The sequence below is a fragment of the Lates calcarifer genome, linkage group LG2 (genome assembly GCF_001640805.2).
Source record: "Lates calcarifer isolate ASB-BC8 linkage group LG2, TLL_Latcal_v3, whole genome shotgun sequence".
In the NCBI taxonomy this organism is placed as follows: Eukaryota; Metazoa; Chordata; class Actinopteri; family Centropomidae; genus Lates; species Lates calcarifer.
The window spans coordinates 22434371-22453940 of NC_066834.1; the positions used below are offsets into that span (position 1 = coordinate 22434371).

Genomic DNA, 19570 nt, shown 5'->3' on the forward strand with positions numbered 1-19570 from the left:
AAAACAATTCTTGTCTACATTCAGTTTTCACAATTTTAATTCAGTTCTTGTAATTCAAATTCAGCTCTTGCAATTCAATTTACTTTTTTACTATTTATCAGTTTACTGAGACACACATCTGGTCGTTGAAGAAGAGCAGTCAAGCACAGATTACTGACTGTATCTGAATATTTACATTTCCTATATCCCTACCTATGCATTATCATATTGATAATAGACATGGTTGTGCCTCAGATATTTTATTTAAGCACGTAAACTGCACCATATTAACCACTTGTATACATAAAGCTTCAGACCAGTGCATCAGGCCTTTCATCATGCGTCCACACGCTGAAAACTGATGGAGTTCAGCTTGCAATATGATGTCCAGAGAACTGAAGGAACTTCAGCAACTTCTACTTAGCATTTTCTCCTTGGGTTTTCATGTACAGTGTGGTATACAGTTCTTTTTCACACACTTGTCTCAATTCTCAGCTCTTCAATTTGTTTGTTTATTCATTCACAATGATTTTTAATTGTTTACCAAAAATTCCAACTACTGAACCAAAAAATGTTTTTGTTGAAGAGAATGAGAAGCTAGTTCAGTCCACTAGGATTTAAACACAATTTAAACACAACATGTTGTATTTCTATGGCTGAATAATACCAAGACAGTGAAGAGGAAACTGCTTGTTTTTGCAGCTGAGTCAAAGAAATAAAGGTATTAATCTCCAGCTCAAGCTTGTTAAACAATTAAGAGTGGCTATTATCAGACTGCCTATCTTATCTACCAACAACACAGAAAAACAGAGAGGCATGCAAATGCACAAATTCAATCACATACACACATGTACAGTAAGTGTACATCCACTCCCCCGCACTATCAGTATTACACTGCATAGATCTATTGACAGAGCCATGCCATATCAATGACACCTTCAATCTTTACAGGCCCTTCTCCCTGAAAGCCTCTGTTGCGACACAATCATTACAAATTGATTGCAAAATAGCTAACAATCATGATTAAATCATTAAATTCTTGTCTACGCTTCAGAGAATGGGAAGAAAATTAACTTCCCACCAACCTCATTTTTTTCCGAACACGAAATAATGATTTTCTGCCAGTCTAATTACAAAGCCAACATCTGATCAAGCCCGCATCCAGAGGGGATTATCACATGCGCCAGTATTAGACCTCATTACCAGCCTGAGTGCAGAATTATTACATCTTGTAATTGGATGGTGAGATTTATATACAGATCAGGCCGGTTTCTGTAAGATTGTAATTACAGGCTTCGTTGGTTAGCTACTTATCACTCAGCAGTGGAGTGCAGGAAATCGGCACGTGGAAGAGCATTTCATTAACCCCTCACCCTGTCCGGGGGGGGGGGTACCTTCCATGTCTGTTTTAGGGACAACAGCACGCATGCACACATCAGACAATTTATCAACCCCCTCTTTGCTCCATACCTGGTCAGAGAGGCCCTTATGCTTTTGAGCTCTTCAGTGAACAATTATGGGAAATTTGTCTGAATAAACTATCCATTTTTATTCTTCACTGAGCCCCATTTTCTCATTACCCAAGATAAGCGTGTAGAATATGCCCTCAACAGAGGCTTTGTGAGGCACCTTGCTTCAGAATTAGCTGGCTAAGGTTAACAGGCTAAAAGCTCACTACAGTGCAGCTGGGGAGGAGTGTGTATCTGTGTGTGTGCATACAGATATTTGTGTATCCATTCATTTGGATTCACCCATGTATACAGCACAGAGACCACAGTATCTTTCCCTTCTCTCTGTGGGTAAAGCCTGTTCTATTTGCCTTTAGCTCATGTAAATTATTGAACACACTTTCTCCCCTTTTTTCTTGAGGAGGTCCTTAATTAATGGACCGGGACACTTGTTAAACACCTCACTTTCCATGGCACAAATCTGCCAAGTGTGATTAGACAGGGGCAACGTGCTCCAGTTCATCAGCGGAGCAAAGGAGGAAAATAGAGAAGCTTCTGCAGCCATCATCATCATTCCTCATCACAGCTCAAGCAATGGCTGCTCTACTTACAAACAGGTCACTCAAGATAAACCAAAGTAAATCTGCTCTGACAATGTCAAGCTCTGACACCTTTTACATATGGTAATAAATTGGAAACGAGACTGAGGCAATTCTTGAGGCAAATGAAATGAAAAATGACAGAGAGAGGAAAAAGGAGAAATGTGTATAACATGAAGCTGATGGAACACAACTCATTTGCTGTTCACAATCCTGCAACTCAGCAAGAAACGCCTTGATCCACGTGTCAGGGTGACACTGGTGGGGAAGAAAAGAAACCATCAGCACCTCTTCACAGTTAACACCCATGCAACTTACTTTCTCTCTGCATATCACCAAGCCCTCCCCTCTAACAATCAATACAGGCCTACATTTTATGAGACAAGGAGTTAACTTGTTCAATTATGCCACAGACAGCTCTATTCTTTTGTAACAAGTAATCTGGGTAGTGAAATCAATACTGACAGGCTCACGGCACGCTAGCTAATTTCATATTACCTCCAGCCAATGGCGGAGCAGCTCGTAATGGAGATGTAGTTCCACTTCATTATAAGAAAGGAGGGGGGATCAATACTAGGACAGACGCACACACGTCCATGTTAACACACACATCCACACACAAGCAAAAAGGTCTGATTTTCCACACACAGACTAACACAAACACATACAGGCAAAGAGGGCAACCCTGCTACTTCAAAGCCCCCAAGGGGCTACACAGAGCTGTCTGGTGCAGGGCAGATGGGATGGGGGTGTGGATGGGGGTCCAGGGTCATACACCCCCCCCCCCCGCCCAAATAAATTACACATCCAATCATCAGCAAACATGTGCACACACACACACACACACAACCACTCACAAATACACACCTCTCTTTTTCAAACTGTCAAGCAATCATGAGGGAAATATTCACATTTTTATTCACTGATCTTCCTCCGCACACACAAACACACACAATTAACACTTGACTTCTTCACAGCAAGGTCATAATCTGATTCAGAGGATGACTAGTGAGAGGGAAAGGGAAAAAAGAAAAAAGAAAAAATAAGAGAGGATAACCTTCAGATGGCGGATCAAGTCTTTGACCTCTGCAGCTAATTACAAATTAAACTCCATATCTTCTTTGTTAAAAAAAAAAAATCTCCATTCTTTTTTCCCATTATTGTTATCACTCCGAAGGATTAGCTGGGGACTAAGGGGATGATGTTGTCTAAGCCGATGTCAACTGTACAATTACTCAACTCATCCATCCCTTTCCAAGAAAAATAAGACACTGTAGATTGAGATAAGCTGTCTTGAGAAAGAATGGGGATGTAAAGCCTTTGACAATTACTAAGTACACATGGCACTGGGTGACAATTGCTCTTGGTAAACAAACTAAATACTCATTAGACTTAACTCTGACATTCCTTTTTTCATAACTTCCTATTATGCAATTTGGATTTATTGCACTCATTAATAATCTTTACCAGGTTAGGCTACAAACACCATGACAGCAGCATCATTTAGCTTTAGCAAAGGGCATCTGCAGAACGGACGGCTACGTGAGAAACACATCTCAAATGCGTTAGGAGAGAACCCAATTAAATGCATTTTAATCTAAATATCCTTCAATATGCTTTATTGTTCTCCTTTAATTTCCTTGCCACTATTCCATATGGAGCTCCAGTTATCAAACAGACAGGCTTTATGAGCCTGACAGAGTTGTGCAACACTGGAGCTCATCAGTGCTCAGCCATTAAAAGGCTGGCAGTGTCTCAGCAACAGGGGGCACAGGCCTATAACAAATGCCTGGTGTTTGGTGGGAATGCAGGTAGGACTCAAGCTATTCACTGGAGATATTCAACATTCATTACCAATTAGGTGTACACAGCATCCATCACATGTCAAAATGAGAGTCTGGCTGTATAAAATTTTAATGCGTGGATCATTGTGAGGTTTTCCTTATCAAGACCACAGGGAATCTGCTGGTTGAGGATCTGTGTGGATTACAGACATATAAGTTAGGGATCGACCGATTATCGGCCGGGCCGATTATCGGCGCCGATATTCGGCATTTTGACGCATATCGCATCGGCCGGTTTTTTTAATCCGCCGGCCGATAAGAGATCAATTTAAAACGCGGTTATTTTGGCGCTGATGCAGCCACGCCTCTCTGTCTGTAGTCACTACTCTGTCTCCAGCATTGTCCCGCCCACAGCACCATCTGATTAGTTACACACAGAGCCATGGCAACAGCCAATCAGCAGTGAAAGCTGTGCATGCACAGTGCTCACAGACAGAACAACTCTGCTTTTTGCACCACAATCTGGTGCTGCTCAATTGGGACTACTAATTGATTTGAGATTCACATTTCTGTGCAAATTTTATTTAACTTTGTTTTATTGACTTCATAAAATTTCAGGAAGCTATTTATTTATTTTATTAAAATTTCAGTTTACTTTATAAGAGATGCTGCTGACCCTGGGAGCTCCCTGCACTTTTAAGTGAAAGATAAAATAACATTTCAGTTATATTGAAATTTTGGTAAACTTTATTTGCTGTAGAAAACTTTAGGGAGATATTTATTTGTTTAAGTTTTAATTTAACTTTATAAGACATGCTGCTGAGCCTGGGAGCTCCCTGCACTTTTTGTTAGAATTTAAAAAACAAAGCTGTCTATTGTCTAAGAAAAAAAAAAAAAACTTTAACATGTTACAAATCTGAAAAGCTGTTTAATAAACATATTTTTAAAGGCATTTAAACAAAGTTAAGCGCCAGAGTTTGTATTATTCAAAATTTTTATGCCATTTTTACTGCAAATGAACATCAGCTCCAAATATCGGTTATCGGCCTCCTTGACTACTAATAATCGGTATCGGCCCTGAAAAAAACATATCAGTCGATCCCTAATATAAGTCACACATTTTATAATACACTTGCTCTGTCACTGCACTGTTGCACAAGAAAATTGTCATTTCATGGATAGTGGAACTATTTTTGACAATTTACAATGTAGCCAGTCACAGTACTGCAACAGCAATCTGAAGATATTTCTAAATGTGCTTAAGAATTCCTTTCAAGGTATGTACACCAACAGGAATCATATTTCAATAAATACCAAATGATAACTGGAGGTAAATAATCCAAATAGTAGTGTTCTGATAGGCTCTAAGATAAATTTTAGACTAGTAAAATCTGTTGGTCAAGATATAATTTTTATCCTCTCCGTCTCTCTCTCTCTCTTTCTCTCGTTGCTGTTTTTAAAGCAGAGGTGAATTGAAGTGTAAATGTGGAGAGTTATCTCCTCACATATACAGTGCATTCAGTCACCTGCAGCTGATATGTAATGTAAAATGTTTACTGTATGTAAATCGAGTTATTACAATAAAAACACAGAAAAATGCTCAGTCAAAAAACTAACTTAGATGATAGCCACATACGCTGAATTCTCACACAGCATTCTCCCTCAGATCCTAACCCTTTCTGCACAGGTGTCTCCATCCCACCAAGTGGAGTCGCTGATGCAACAACTTGGAAATGATCCCTCACCACCTTCCCCCCTGCAAATACTGACAACTGGGCACAAAGTCAAGCCATAAAGCTCCACTGCACGAAAGTGAACCTGGACCTTCTGCTGTATTGAATGTTTTGCTTCCTGAGGGAACCCGTTTATCCATTTTTTAAAAACAAAATAAAACCCGAGCGCTAAAACAGAAAGACTGTTTCAAGTTTGCTTACTAATTTTTTTTAATCATCTCTTAGATTATGGACACTAGATAAATACTGAATAGAGTGGATGAATAAATCTACAAATTCAGTTGGTATATGTAACATAGAGTGAATCACCTGTTATAGGACTATGTGCATGGTAGTAAGATGGACAATGAAACAGAGACAGGCAGAGCAGGAGTCGAGAGATTGAAGATTCCGACTCACTCTTGCCCATTTTCACCTCCCATTATCTGATTAGCCTCCCATTTCTTCCCCATCAGTGCGGTGACCTGGATTTCGGCAGGATAGTGATGGTCAGCCAGGGCGGGGTCTACACTGAGAAAGGCTAAACCATTTGAGGGTGGCGGAACCATAAATCAGCAGCAGCAGGAGAGAAGAGTGAGGGGGATTTATAAAGATGTTGTACTCGGCCAGCCCACTTGTGGACACTGTGATGAATTCACAAGCACATTGCCAAGGCAAACTACTTCATTATACCATGGCCCAGTGGTCATTAATCTCCCTGGGAGGCCAGCATCCTGGGGGATCGCCAGACCAGAGAATTTATTCAGGCCTGGAGGTACCCATTTCATTAGCCATTCAATCTGTTCAGTCCCCCTCTCTCTCCCTCTCTCTCTCTTTCTTCATTCCTCTCTCTGTCTCGACTTGCCATCACCACAGTTTATATTATCTAATAAATAGTTGCTCAATTTCTGTCTTTTCCTCTGTGTTGTCTTTGTTATAACCACTTAAACATTCACAAAACATTCTCCCAAATGTTGATTGCATTCAGATGCTGGTATTTTTTCCACAGGGGTTGGATATGGCTTTTGCTGGATTCATATGTAACAAAAAATATGACTTGTACATATATATATATATATATATGACCATCAGGTCCGATCCGTTAGTTTAGATACATGTTTGGTTATTCAAGTGTTCATATATATATATATATATATAAAAGCAGCCAAAAAAGACCAGCTACATTTGTGTAGTTGCACTGAAGTTCCAACATTGCAAGTTCAGTTGCAACAGACAACCTCCCAGCCGTTAAGATGAGGAGGTGAGGCAGAGTGGAGACAGAGAGCAGATTCCCAGAGGTAAACTCTCAACTGCTGGCTGTAATGGTGTCATTACTGAGGGCAAGTACTGCTGGCCCAACATGTTATGGGAGGGACAACATCCAGTGATTACTTATTAATGTTGGGACTCCTTATTCCACACACATATAGAGAAAACAAATATGCTATCCCCTCTGTCTATTACTGTGATCAAACAGATGCACCTGGACACAGAAAAAACAGGCACCACAGTGCGTGTTCACACACACACACTTCAAGGTGAATCATGCATGCCTGTGTCATTGTGAGTGGTGGAGGATATCGATATTTATCTTCAGCCAGGGCTTGCTAAACAACAGAGGTTAGTTAGAGTGGCATTATGTGGAATTGCCAATTGGTAACGCTGTGTCAGACACGATCATGAACACAAACACTTACGCATATAAATCTTGTCTGACACACAGACATACATTGTCTCCATATCTCTCACACACACCCCAGGAGGAACTCACATTACATACATCATTCCTCCAATATTGTGAGGTTTGTAATACTATCATGTCAGCCAGACACACAAGTACCCCCAGTCTGTTATCATGTAATCAGACCTTGCATCTAAAATTGCAGGGAAGTCTTCAAATTCCTATGTTCCCTTGCTCCTCTCCCTGATGGATTTAACCATATATATATGAGGAATAATTTCATCAACCATGCTCTGTCCCGGCGGACCCTTTCCACTTTAAACACTTAACGGGCTAAATAAATAATGATGGCTTGCGCACTGTGCGAGTGTTAACGTTAACGGCACCAGCCACTAGCCCCGGGTCCCACAGCAGCAGGAGTCCTTAAAGCGAATAATTTGCTTCCGCTCAGGCCGCCACACTGTAGCCATTTGCCAAGCAGATTATGGGCCTTTAAGTAGCAGCCAGGCCTGAAATGTGACTCTAGGGCTCACGGGCTGCTGGGGAGAAGGCGGCGAGACTCCTATGAGAGAATCACTGGGACAGAGACAGAGAGGGATGGGGACTGACAGTTAGCAAAAAGCTAAAACTATAAATAGAAAGAGAGGAGAGTGATGGGGGGGGGGGGTGAAGTAGTGGTGGTGCTTACAAAGGTCAACACGGCAACTGCCCACTATTTTAATTCATAGAACAGGTATAGGAAGCTAACAAAAAAGATTCAAAATCAAATATGCATAACTTAAATTATTACCAGGATTTAAGTAGCCCAGACTGCTAATTGTTAAGTGTTTCAGTATTGCATTGAACAGTAATGTTGCATATAATTCAAAATAAAGGAAGGGTATTTCCCCTGGTATTGTGAAAAGGCAAAGATAACCTCTATCACTTTACTAGCACTTTACTAGCTAAGATAAACACATACACACACACAAGCATTTTATGATATATCAACTGACAGTGTACAAGGTTGGAATGACTTCAGTCATCCATCAGTTCCATACTTCTAGGTGTTTTAAGCAGCTATCAACATTCCCTAAAGCAACTGTGATAATCTGTGATGTGGGCCCTGCGCAAGCAACAGGAATGAAACGGTAAGAGATGTTGCTCACCTGGAAGACACGTTGCAGGTCTGAGCACCTGTTGTCTATGGCTCTTCAGTTACCAGTTTGCTCTGGCTCCTTCCTCTTTTACCATTCAATCCCTAACAAGGCAGACAAACAAAACTTTATGAATTCAATTCAGTGGGACAAATAGGGTTTCTAAATTTATCAAAATTTACATCATACTACTAGATGCATTTAATAAAGATTACTTAAACTAAGACATTTGGTGTATGTGTAGGTGTAGGTGTATCATCCCCTCCCCTACCTTTACTGTTGGTTCCTACAAATTGCTAGTTTCTGCTGGTTTATCTATTATGCTCCACAACCTCAACTGCAGGGTGATTTAAACATGATTCATCCATCACTCAACATCATCATAGTCTTTTGCTCCCTCCTGCTCTCGGTGTATTCACTGCCTTGCCAATATCTCCAACTAGTATTGATACATATTCAAAACACCTGTATAACAATAGCATAAGATAAACAATGCATTGAGACACACAACTGTTTCTATACTGATCAAATGGCTAAATAAAGTGTCTAAGTGTATGTGTGTGCTGTCATCTGTGTGTGATAATGTCCATTCAGAGCCCTCATACTGGGTTTGGAGCTTATGATGATAATCCCATTAAGATACAGGCTTGAATTCAAACAGCAAAAAAGAAAAAAAGAAAAAAACAATAACATCTTTATTTTCATCTTGTTTTTGTTTGTGAGCTCAGCAAGTTCAGACTCAACTAACTTAACATCCACGATTTTACTCAGCAGCACCAGGCTCCACTAAAACCCTGGAGAAAGCAAGCAGACACCATCAGTTGATCTACAGTGCCATCTCCTCACTGAAGAGGACAGAAACATCAAATCCCCCTGAAATGACATCTGAACATCAATACATGGTCCCCACCCCTCCAGTGTGACAGTAAAAGCCGTATTGATTTCCACCCAGATTAAGGATACTGCTGGGAGCAATTTAAACATACAAGCTGAAGTGTCCCGGCCAAATCATGAGTGATGTCTTTCACCATGTATAATCACACAGACAATGTGCATTCTTGAGAAGCAAGAGTCGATCATGGAATTTTAAAGGACTAGAAAGACCTCAGACAGATACAGAGAGGGAAATGATGATAATGACAATTTTGATGATGACTAGACAGACAGATGGATAGATGGATATAGACACAGAAACATAGAAATGCAATATTTTCTTTCTCCATATCATGTCACTACAAATTGAATACCCTACGGGTAAATTGGTAGTTAGTCAAAGTCGGTGAATTTTGAGTCGTAGTTTTAATAGTGTGGAGCAGATTTTAAATAGCGTTTTTTTTGTTTGTTTGTTTGTTTGTTTTTCATTTGCTTTTGTCCTCGTCAGTACTGCAAGCCACACACGCACTTACCCAGAGTTTACTGAGGTACAAGCTAGCTAGCTTGCTACAAGTTTAGCTAGCAAGTTTAGCTTAACACACCTGTCCGCGGAGCTAGTGATTAGATGAAGGTGTTTTGTTGGTGAGGTAGCTAAATAAATAGCCTCATGTTACCGCCGAAAAGACCGGCTGAATAAGTGGGCTTTTTAAGGTAAATGGCTACTTACTTAAGTCAGTCACACAGCAAACCCCGCAGTATCCTCATTGCGCCGAAAAATCGCGAACAACAAACTCTGCGCGTGCGTGCATCACGTGCCCCACGGAGGGAGAGTTGCAGTCAACCTCTGCCTGATCCGTTTTTCAAAATAATGGCAGGTGGCAACAAACCAAGATTAATATACTTTGTTAGTACAGGTATATGCAGGAATGTAGACACTGATTAAATCTAGGATTATCAGTTGTTATTATAATAGTATATTATCATAATTTATTCTTATTGTATTTTATAAATTCTTTTATTTTATTTCCATATTTTAGAGTTAATTCCTCAAGACAAAAAAATGCCTGTATCAGTGCATATTTTGATGAAGGTGTTCAGCAGACTCACACATGGTATTCTAACCAGCATCTCTTTCTGCCTTTGAGGCTATTGCTAGCAAAATCTTCACCATCATTCATGACTTTCATATTTACACTACCAAGACAGATGCACACAGGCACCTACAGATGTGCAAGTAAATAAATGTGCACATACACACCCATTCATGCCATCCAGATTTTCCTTCCCCCAGCTGCGTGGCAGTGCTGAGGCCATGTATCCTGATGGCACTGATGATGCTTCATGCAGCCCTCAGGCCTCTGAAGGTTAACTCCCTGACCTCTATAGTCTCCTGGCTGTGATAGATAGGCCTGCTCATAGACAGAGAGGCTGTCCTATGTAGTTCAACAGAGAGTGCACACAGTGCTGTAGTCCAGCTGTTGCTGGACATTTCATAATGGATGGAGCTCAATATTTCTCTACTAAAGGGTCATGTTTCGCCCAGTGCGAGGAGCACCACGCTGGTCATGTGACCCTCATCAGTATTTTAATTGCATTGGTTTTATTGCATCTGGACAGACATACACTAAAAATAGCATATATGAATTTCTGTATATACATATTATTGAATTATATATAATGTATATAATAATTTAACTTAATTATTAGACATATTTTAATTATTTTTCTTTGCCTTTAACAATTAATATAAAAACAATAAAAGTGTACAGTGTAACTGAAATTAGTGTATCATTTAATTGTACTTGTAACCCAAACTTATGATGTAGTTTTGGGTTGTGTTTTTATGGCCCTCAAGCAACAGTGTTTCCGCCTGTTAAGGGTCCATCCTATCTGTACTCACTGTCTGCTAGGCATCTTTAAACAAACTGAGGAAAACAACTGGATGAATTAATAAAGGTGGTGGAGAAGGGAGGTGGTGGGAAAACAGTGGGAGATAAGAAAGAGGGCACAAAGCTAGAGAGAGGCATGAAACACAGGGTTAAGATACACATGAAAGACTGTGAGGAAAACAGAGAGAAACAATGTTTTCGGCCAAAACTAAACAACATCACATCCAGTGTTGCAGAACAATCAAAGCCTAGGTGAGACCTGAGCATGCATGCACTTGAACTTGGCTAAATGTTGCTCTTGAACATGTGATAGGTGCTGGGAAAAACAAGCCATTAGAGCCAGTTCAGGTAAACAAAATAGGACTCCAGCAGGAACAAGCAACATTGAGGGGTTGGGGTGGGGGGGTGTCTTTGAAGTGGCTCAGAGTATTCCCCTGACACTCCTGAGATATTTATTTGAATAATGTGCAGATTCACACCCGAGTGAGCAGAGATCTGTACGGTGGGTGGGAAGATGACAGGGTTTAATTTCCAACTCTACTGAGAAGAGAAGTCAGAGCGAGGTAGGGAGAGAGAGGAAAGAGAGGCAAGGGAATTAAAGGGAGAGAAAGAGAGAGAGACAGAAGGGGAGAGAAATAAAGAGCTAGATATGGGATGAGGAAGCAGATGGAGGTATATCAGATTCCCTAAAAACATTTTGACATTTTAAACCTAAGGCAGTTTGCAGGCAGTAAATAAAGGGAAAGGAATCAATAGCAGTCAGTGATAAGGGGATAAAGCAGCTAAATATGAAATACAGCCTAACAAAATGGTATGGATTTCCAATGGGGCCACGTGACACAAGCTACTTTGAAATGCAAATTGTAACTTATGCACATTGTCCTTCCCAGGCCTGGCCACCTATTGATCGGCTAAAACAAATTCTATTGATCATTGAATATTTAATGGCGATAATTAAATCTCTCATGGAGGTACTTACACCCCATTTCCAGTTTTCATCGCCTTACTCAGGAGACCTGCCTTTGACTCACTGCCGCTTCAGGACTGCTCTGTGAAGAATAGCGCACAGCTAATTGCAACAGAACTAGATACTGAGTTCATGTTGAGAATATTGTACAGGCTGTTTCCTGTCAACCTGTGTGTTCTTCACAGGGGAAGAGACATGTCTGCTAAAAATGTGAAGTGAAATTCGCCCTGTACAAATGTAATTGAGGTGGCCAATTATCAGCAAATGTTGTAAAAATATATCTGCCTTGTATAACATTTTAGTGAATGAATGCTCTACAAATTATGTATTTACTTCTAAAGCTCCTTGGTGGCTAGGTGGGAAAAAAATAAAACACATGAAGTAATTTGGGAAGTGGAAAGCAGTGACTAGATTAGTCTGGCTCAAAAACATCAACAATACTGCACATGTATCCATTCTTGCAGCTCCTACAACCACAGAGCTATGCTATAGCTTCCTGGCCATTTTTATTTGAGGTCCTCCTTCAACCTCATCAGCATGTACATATCTTTATATATATATATATATATATATATATATATATATGAGCACTGCACTGTCAGTGCTGAGCTTTGATCCTTTTGAATTCTTTCAGTTTTTCACCAGGTTCAAGTCAAGTAAGGTTTACTCATATAGTGCCAAATACTAATAACTTATCTCAGGTTATCTCAGCTTCAGTCAGATTTGCATTCTAATGCTTGGAATGAAAGAAGTCAAATGTTTGCCCATTGCTTTTAGCTATCTATTTCAAATTATCTGTGCAAACGGCTTATAATATATATAATAGTTATATATATTTTTTTCCTGCAAATATTCTATGTGCCCATGGTTGGGAATTATATCTTCTTTATTTAAAATATAAAATTAAATGACAGCTATAAAACTTGGAATAGACATAAAAGCTGTACATGTACCATTTGTGTCTTTAACTAATTTGCCCAAAGTGACCAAAAAGTAATGGTGCAAAATCACCAGAATCATCAAATTTACTAGTTTAATATTGTACAAAACTATCTATCTACATTTAAAAAGTGAAGTACACATAACTTCAGGCAGTACTGAGAATATCAGCATGTGGTCTCCTGAGGGCCCATTATGCACTTGTTGTGGTACATTTGTGTTTTATAACAGTGTAGGTTCTATTCAAAAATGCACTGCTCCTGTAGCTCTATTTTCTAGAGTGTGTTATGACTTTCGAAGCAGTTATACAATGACTCAAAATTCATATTCACAAGGTTGCCAGGCTGGAAATCTATCAATAACTAAACCCTCTCTGTACCTCATTATTGCATCTTTTTTTTTTTTTTTACACTATACCTGTAAAATGAAGTGTATTTGATCAAGCCTCTCAATCTCAAAAGTAGCATTGATACTTGACAGTACTCCATATTCCACTATAATATGATTGCCAAGCATACCTGGCTACATATGGCTGCAGATGTTGTGCAGAGGTGCTTGGCAGATGAATAAACAGATACTTGACAAGAAATATGTTAAAACTCTTAGCTGCCTCTGTAGTGTTTCCTAAATCTCTCTACATGAGTTAACGAAAGACAAGATACAATGTGTAAAGTTCCAGCCCAGATAAATCTCTGTACCACATGCACAGACATAAAAATACCCAAAATATCAGGTTGTTCCTTTTAGCTCTCAGGGGCTACTTCTATCTCCTTCTCTTTTCAGGTGCCATGATCTAAAAATGTCCTTACACTGATAGGGCAAAAGCGTGAGGGAAGAAACATCTCCTTAATCGACTAACATAATTTATGACATTAAGAGACTGGCAAACAGGAAAAGGTTGCTGTCAGAATAGTATTAGAGGGCGGCTCTCACTGCATGGGCCAGTGTTGAACAAAGTGCCAATCAATAGCCCTTTTATTAGTGACCGCAATCAATGTACCGGTGACTGAGTGAGCCAATTAACGCTATCGACCACCTAGACAGAAGAAAGAGAAGAAGAGAAGGGGACGGAGGCGTAGGAGTGAGATAGCAAAGAAAAATATGGGAGACGATAGCAGGGGATGAGCTGCAGTGTCTTCCTCAGGTCCTGTTTTCCTTCTCATCTACAGGGAGGGGGGGCATCTGTGGAGTGAGAAGACCACATTCCCACCAAGTGAGAGGCCCCAGGGGTCTGCTGCTGAGGACACCCTGACAGAAAGCAGAGGCCGCCTATCTCCCAGGAGGAAGTGAGTGTGTGTGTGAGTGTGTGTGTGTGTGTGTGTGTGTGTGTGTGTGTGTATGTGTAGCAGTGGTAGGGGGTGGAGTTCGGAGTTCAGGGGAAGCTGCTACCCACCCCACCCACACATCCCCCATTCGTGCACATCATCTACTAGTGCAGGGGGTGAGCTGTACTGGGAACACAGCACCGCTCGTCTTCTCACCACTGGTTCTGAATAGTAATGAGGTCACAGGGTTGTAAGGTCTCTGTGCATGCTCCAACTCCACCTTTCTCCCCAAGAGGCTGACCTGTGTGCTATGTGCTGTGCCTGTGCCTGTGTCTGTGAGATAACCTAGGGGACATACTATGGGGACATACATTACATAATTTCCTGACAACTATAATACTAAAACTGCATATGACATTAAACGTCAGCACTGCCGTATTTGTCACTGCTGATGAGAATCCATTTAAGAGAATGTCTCCTCTTAATTGTAATTACTAATGATTGCTCCCCTGTGAAAAACAAAAGAGATCTGTTGTCAGTTTTGTGACAATGGATTTTTCCAAAAAATGATGATCCATAATTTTCATTGGACAGTAATAAGGCTATCAGTATCTACATGTACTGCATGAGCTGAAATAATGTAGCACTGTCACATAAATATTGTTTTTTGTCTGTTTTGTTAAAGCCATAAGACTAACATATGGAAAATTATTAGTGCTTTAACACCGGTGATTGTTTCAAACCTTTTGAGGGTTTTTTGTATTTTTATTTTGTTACTTTATTTGTCATGAAAAATTGATCAGCAGGAAAACAATATGCTGTAAATATGCCAGAGTTAGTATAAAGGTCTAATTTTAACAGCTGCCCCTGGTAGCATATGATGAAAGACATTAAAATTACAGGGAATACAAGGTAGTTAGCCACAATCCTCATTATTCTCTAACTGACTTCTTTCCTCATTTTTAAATAAACACATTTCATTATTCTTTTCTGTCACTGCATTTGATAGCTATGCCTTCAATAATGTCTATAATAATACACACCACAAAGCTCAAATGTTAGCATAACAATATCTGCAGTTCATAAAGTCTAAAGTATCAAGTCACATCTTCTCAGTAGCTGAGTGGCTCTGCTGATATGCAAGCCCCTCAGTATTTGTGTTTGGTTGTCCTGTTTCTAAAGAGAAGGGGGTCAGAAGGACATCTGCTTCATGTCAGCTGGCAGTGTAGCACTTGGCGTAGGGGTTATCAGGCTCCTTCTATCAGTCTGTGTTCGGAACATGGACCCTTCCTTCCTGAGGGAAACCCTCCAAACCAGGGTGCCGACAACTTGAGGAGGTGCTACGGAGAGAGAGGAGAGGAAGACCTGGAGGGAGGTGGAAGGAAGAGGATGGGGATACAGGATGAGTAGACGGAAAGACTGTAGGAAATGACGATGTGTGTGAAGCGATAAGCCCCTGGCCAGGACCCCCTCACCCTGAGGGAGGACTGGGGGCTACAAGACTTCAGCCTCAGTGCTCAGTCCTACTGCTGTCCCTGATGACCCTTCCCAGCCAAGGGAACATTATGAACATTTCCAAGGCTGTAGACAATGCGTACATGCATCATTTGACTAAGATGTATGTTTTATGGGCTACTGTTCTGCTGAAATTTTACATTCAATTTTACGAGTACAAGTGACAAAATTCACATAAAAACTTTAAATCAGATTTAAATTTGAAGAGGTACACTGTTGCCCATAAAGTTGGAATAATTTTTTCAGACACATTCTCTTTCTATTCCCGTAATCACCTTTGAACAGGTGCAATGATTACATACTGAGTCCCAGTTACCAGTTTTGTTTTCAGAAGATATACACTTTATCTATCAAGAATATATCACATTGTCACAAGATGTAAAAAATATTTTACTTTCTGGGCAACACTGTAGTTTATTCAAAATTTAAACAAAACTTTTTTTTTCTAGAAAACGAAATTCTTACCAATTAACATAGCATGTGTTTAAATACAATATGTGATCAATTGGCAATATTGTTTACTAAAGTGCGTATCATTTATTTGTATTTGTATCTATATGATGTGGGTTCTTGGAAGAGCATCTCTTGGAATATAATGTTCTGAAGCCAATCCAAGCTGACACTGGGCAAGAGGTGGGGTACACCGTGGATAGATCACCAGCCTATCACAGGACTGACATAGAGACAAGCAACCATTCACTCTTATATTCACACCTATGGGCAATTTAGAGTTGCCAATTAACCTGAGCATGTCCTTGGATTGTGGGAGGAAGCTGGAGAAGTCTCACAGAAAGGAACACAGAAAAGAACCAGGCAAACCTTGCCAAACTGGCCAATGGAAAGAAAGGAAAGGAAAAGTACGCATCATCTTAATTACCTTATAAAATGTGTAAATGTTACACTGTTAGATCCACCACTGTTGAGATTCTGTAGATGAGGATCTGTTGACAAAAAATGTAGTGCTTTTAATACTGCTATTATGAAAAGTAAATGTAAAGAGGAAATGTGTTCCCTTCTTTCCCCTTACATTTTAAAAAAAACCCATTAATACACCAGAATTATTGTTCATCTAGTAATGAAACAACATGTATTAACAACCACATATGTCAACAGTAACTCCCTTGAAATCACAGTATGTCAGACTTTTGAGGATCTGTTGATATTGGCGACTTTTCATTCATGTGTCAGCCAAGAATCAGTGAGCACAGGTGAGCACATGGAGAAAGAAAATATACTGTAGCCTACAAGTCTCCTGTATGTGAGGCAGGAAAGGTGCCTATCACATAATATACATGTACAACTTGACCTGGACTACTGCAGTGCTTCTATAGATTCTAAGTATGCAAAGGTCAGGACAGGCTAAGCAGAGAGAGTAAGAGAAAGAACTGGATGTAAATGCAGTCAGGCTCATCCCACAGATAAACACTTCATCTAGAGTATAATAGTGGGATGCTACAGTGCTCACCAAGATTAAACTTACACAGCATAGGTCGGGTGAAGCTGGGGGCCAAAAGAGCAGAACAGAGAAGAGTCATAGAGAGAAAGAGGGAGAGAGGCAGAGGAGTGTGTGTGAATGCAGCAGGGCTCCAGTCTGCGAGGATATGGCCAGCAGTTTGTGATGAGGGGGCTTCAGATGAAGCAGAGCGAAGCGAGCACCAAAGCCGAGGCTAAGTGAACAGATTAGAGGACCGCACAGTGGTATCACTCTTCCACTGCATTTGCACTCTGGCTGACAAAGGTCAAGCACATACTACTACATCCACACAGTCTGCAGTGTGTACACACACATACAAACAGTACACAGTAACTACACGTGCAGACTTACTAGATAGTCACAAAGTTAATGAAGCTAACAGTAACATCAATTTGAGCCTGGTCAAAAAGCTCATAGTTTGATCTGATGGAACACACAAGGTGATGAGACAGGATGACCTGTCAAGGTAAAAGCTGCTTCTGGGCCCTGTAGCTCTAAGAAATGTTTTTTAGTTGCTTATGTTATTGTGTTTTTTCCCCCAGTAGGAATATTGTCAGGCTACAATCTCTGACCACACTGCAACAACCACTCCTTTAAACCATAAAATGTTCCCTCACTACAACCTCTGCGCACCCAGTTGTCTACATGATACTGAAACTGTTGACTGCTATCTGTTATATGTGCATCGCAAGCCAGTGTCAATTTGTAAACTCTGTCAAGATATTTTTATGGAATAAAACGCCACAATGTTTTGTACTGATATTTAAAAAGCTGGCAAAGATTGCATGTTTATGCTGTTCACTAAGCCCAACAGAGTGATGAGTTTGTCAGTCAATGAATAATCTTGCGTTAGCTGCCTGTACATGTCATTTATCAACCCAGTATAGTTAGTGAGATAGGGATCAAGTACTCTTTGGCCACTAATGCTAGCAGATAGCAAACAATAGTCAGAATCCCCCAGTTATACTTCAAGTACATCCCATCAATATTTCAATCATCTTAATCCATATCTACTGACAATCAGAGCTGAACTGCAGCTTGTCCTGTCAGTCTGTGAAACTATAACATTAGCTAAAGCTTCCAATCTGATATCCTCAGCTATTAGACATGATTTACCTGCATTCTGTCTTTGCTGTCATACCACCAGTCATCACCAAATATACTGCCCTTCTGAATATAATGTTTAAAATGTGGTATCTCAGTAATGTATGCTAGTTGTTATCACTACACGTGACCTACAGTTAATTGGTCTGGTTCTCTAGATCCAGATGAATTTTCAAGATCTTTGAAGTTGGCATCAAGTAAAGTACAATCAACAATATCTTTCATATTATGTCATATCTGTCATATTATTTTAATCAAAAACAAAATTTTTATATGTCTAAAATAATATGCAATATCAATTCTTGTATTATTTGAATTTTATTTAGTAGCACTCAGTGGGTGTAGTAGGGCATACAGTACTATTTGACCCTCATTGTATTATTTGATTATGAAAATGTCAGCTTTTAGGATTATTTCTACTCTCTGCTGAGGTGTGAGTACACTTAGGTGCAAGTGTTTTCCTTTTGTTACATATCTAATGGGTGTATAAAAAGAACTAAAGCAAATAGATTTTATAAGCGTTATTATTTGTTCTCATTTTTGCTGCTCCCAGGTAAAACAGTCATTTTACTTTGTCACTGATGTGCACTTCAATCTCTGTGTGTTTTTCCCCTATTTAGCCTAAAGGTAACACCGTATATTTACTCTCAACACCTTGGGGTGACACTGCTGTGCTTGCCGCTTGGAATTTAAGCTGTGCTCCCTACCAAAGAGCTGTTTTACAGCCCCCTCAGACACCGCCTGTGTCGATTTGTTTTCCCACAAGCAATGTAAACACAACACTTGTTGAAGGACCCTCTTTCACCATATATTTAAAGGGAATGTGCTTACCCCCACCCTCCCCTCCTGCACCACTTTTCTCTCCATATTTTACCCCTTATCGTCCTCAGAATAAATATCCTTGAGATAAATAGAGGGCACGTTTACCTTCTACATATCTCAAAATGGAAAACATCTTGAACTGAGCAGGGAAAGAGGATCCGAAAAAGAGCCAAGTTGTATTTCAAGGATACTGCCCCCTCATTTAGAGGCGTCCGTGTTACCCCGGAGCAGGGGGCCTTGTGGAGATCTGATCCATTCCCCTCGCTTTCTCCAAAGTAAGCTTGACAATCTGCAAATCAGAAATTAGCCTTAACAAGCCAAAGTTGAAACAAAAGTGTGTGTTTTTTTCTGTAATCTGATGATGTATTGGCCATGAGGCCAAG

The 19570-nt window shown here is 40.1% G+C and overlaps 1 long non-coding RNA gene across 1 annotated transcript in view; it reads right to left on the reverse strand.

The window, feature by feature from the left end:
- Positions 1–10026, reverse strand: part of LOC108877041 (uncharacterized) — a 67938-nt gene extending 57912 nt beyond the window's left edge. The window contains exons 1-2 of the long non-coding RNA XR_001960061.2: positions 9940–10026; positions 8352–8443 (exon numbers count right to left, since the gene is read on the reverse strand). This is a non-coding gene — a long non-coding RNA (uncharacterized LOC108877041). The remainder of the gene's footprint in view (positions 1–8351; positions 8444–9939) is intronic.
- Between the last annotated feature and the right edge of the window lie 9544 nt (positions 10027–19570).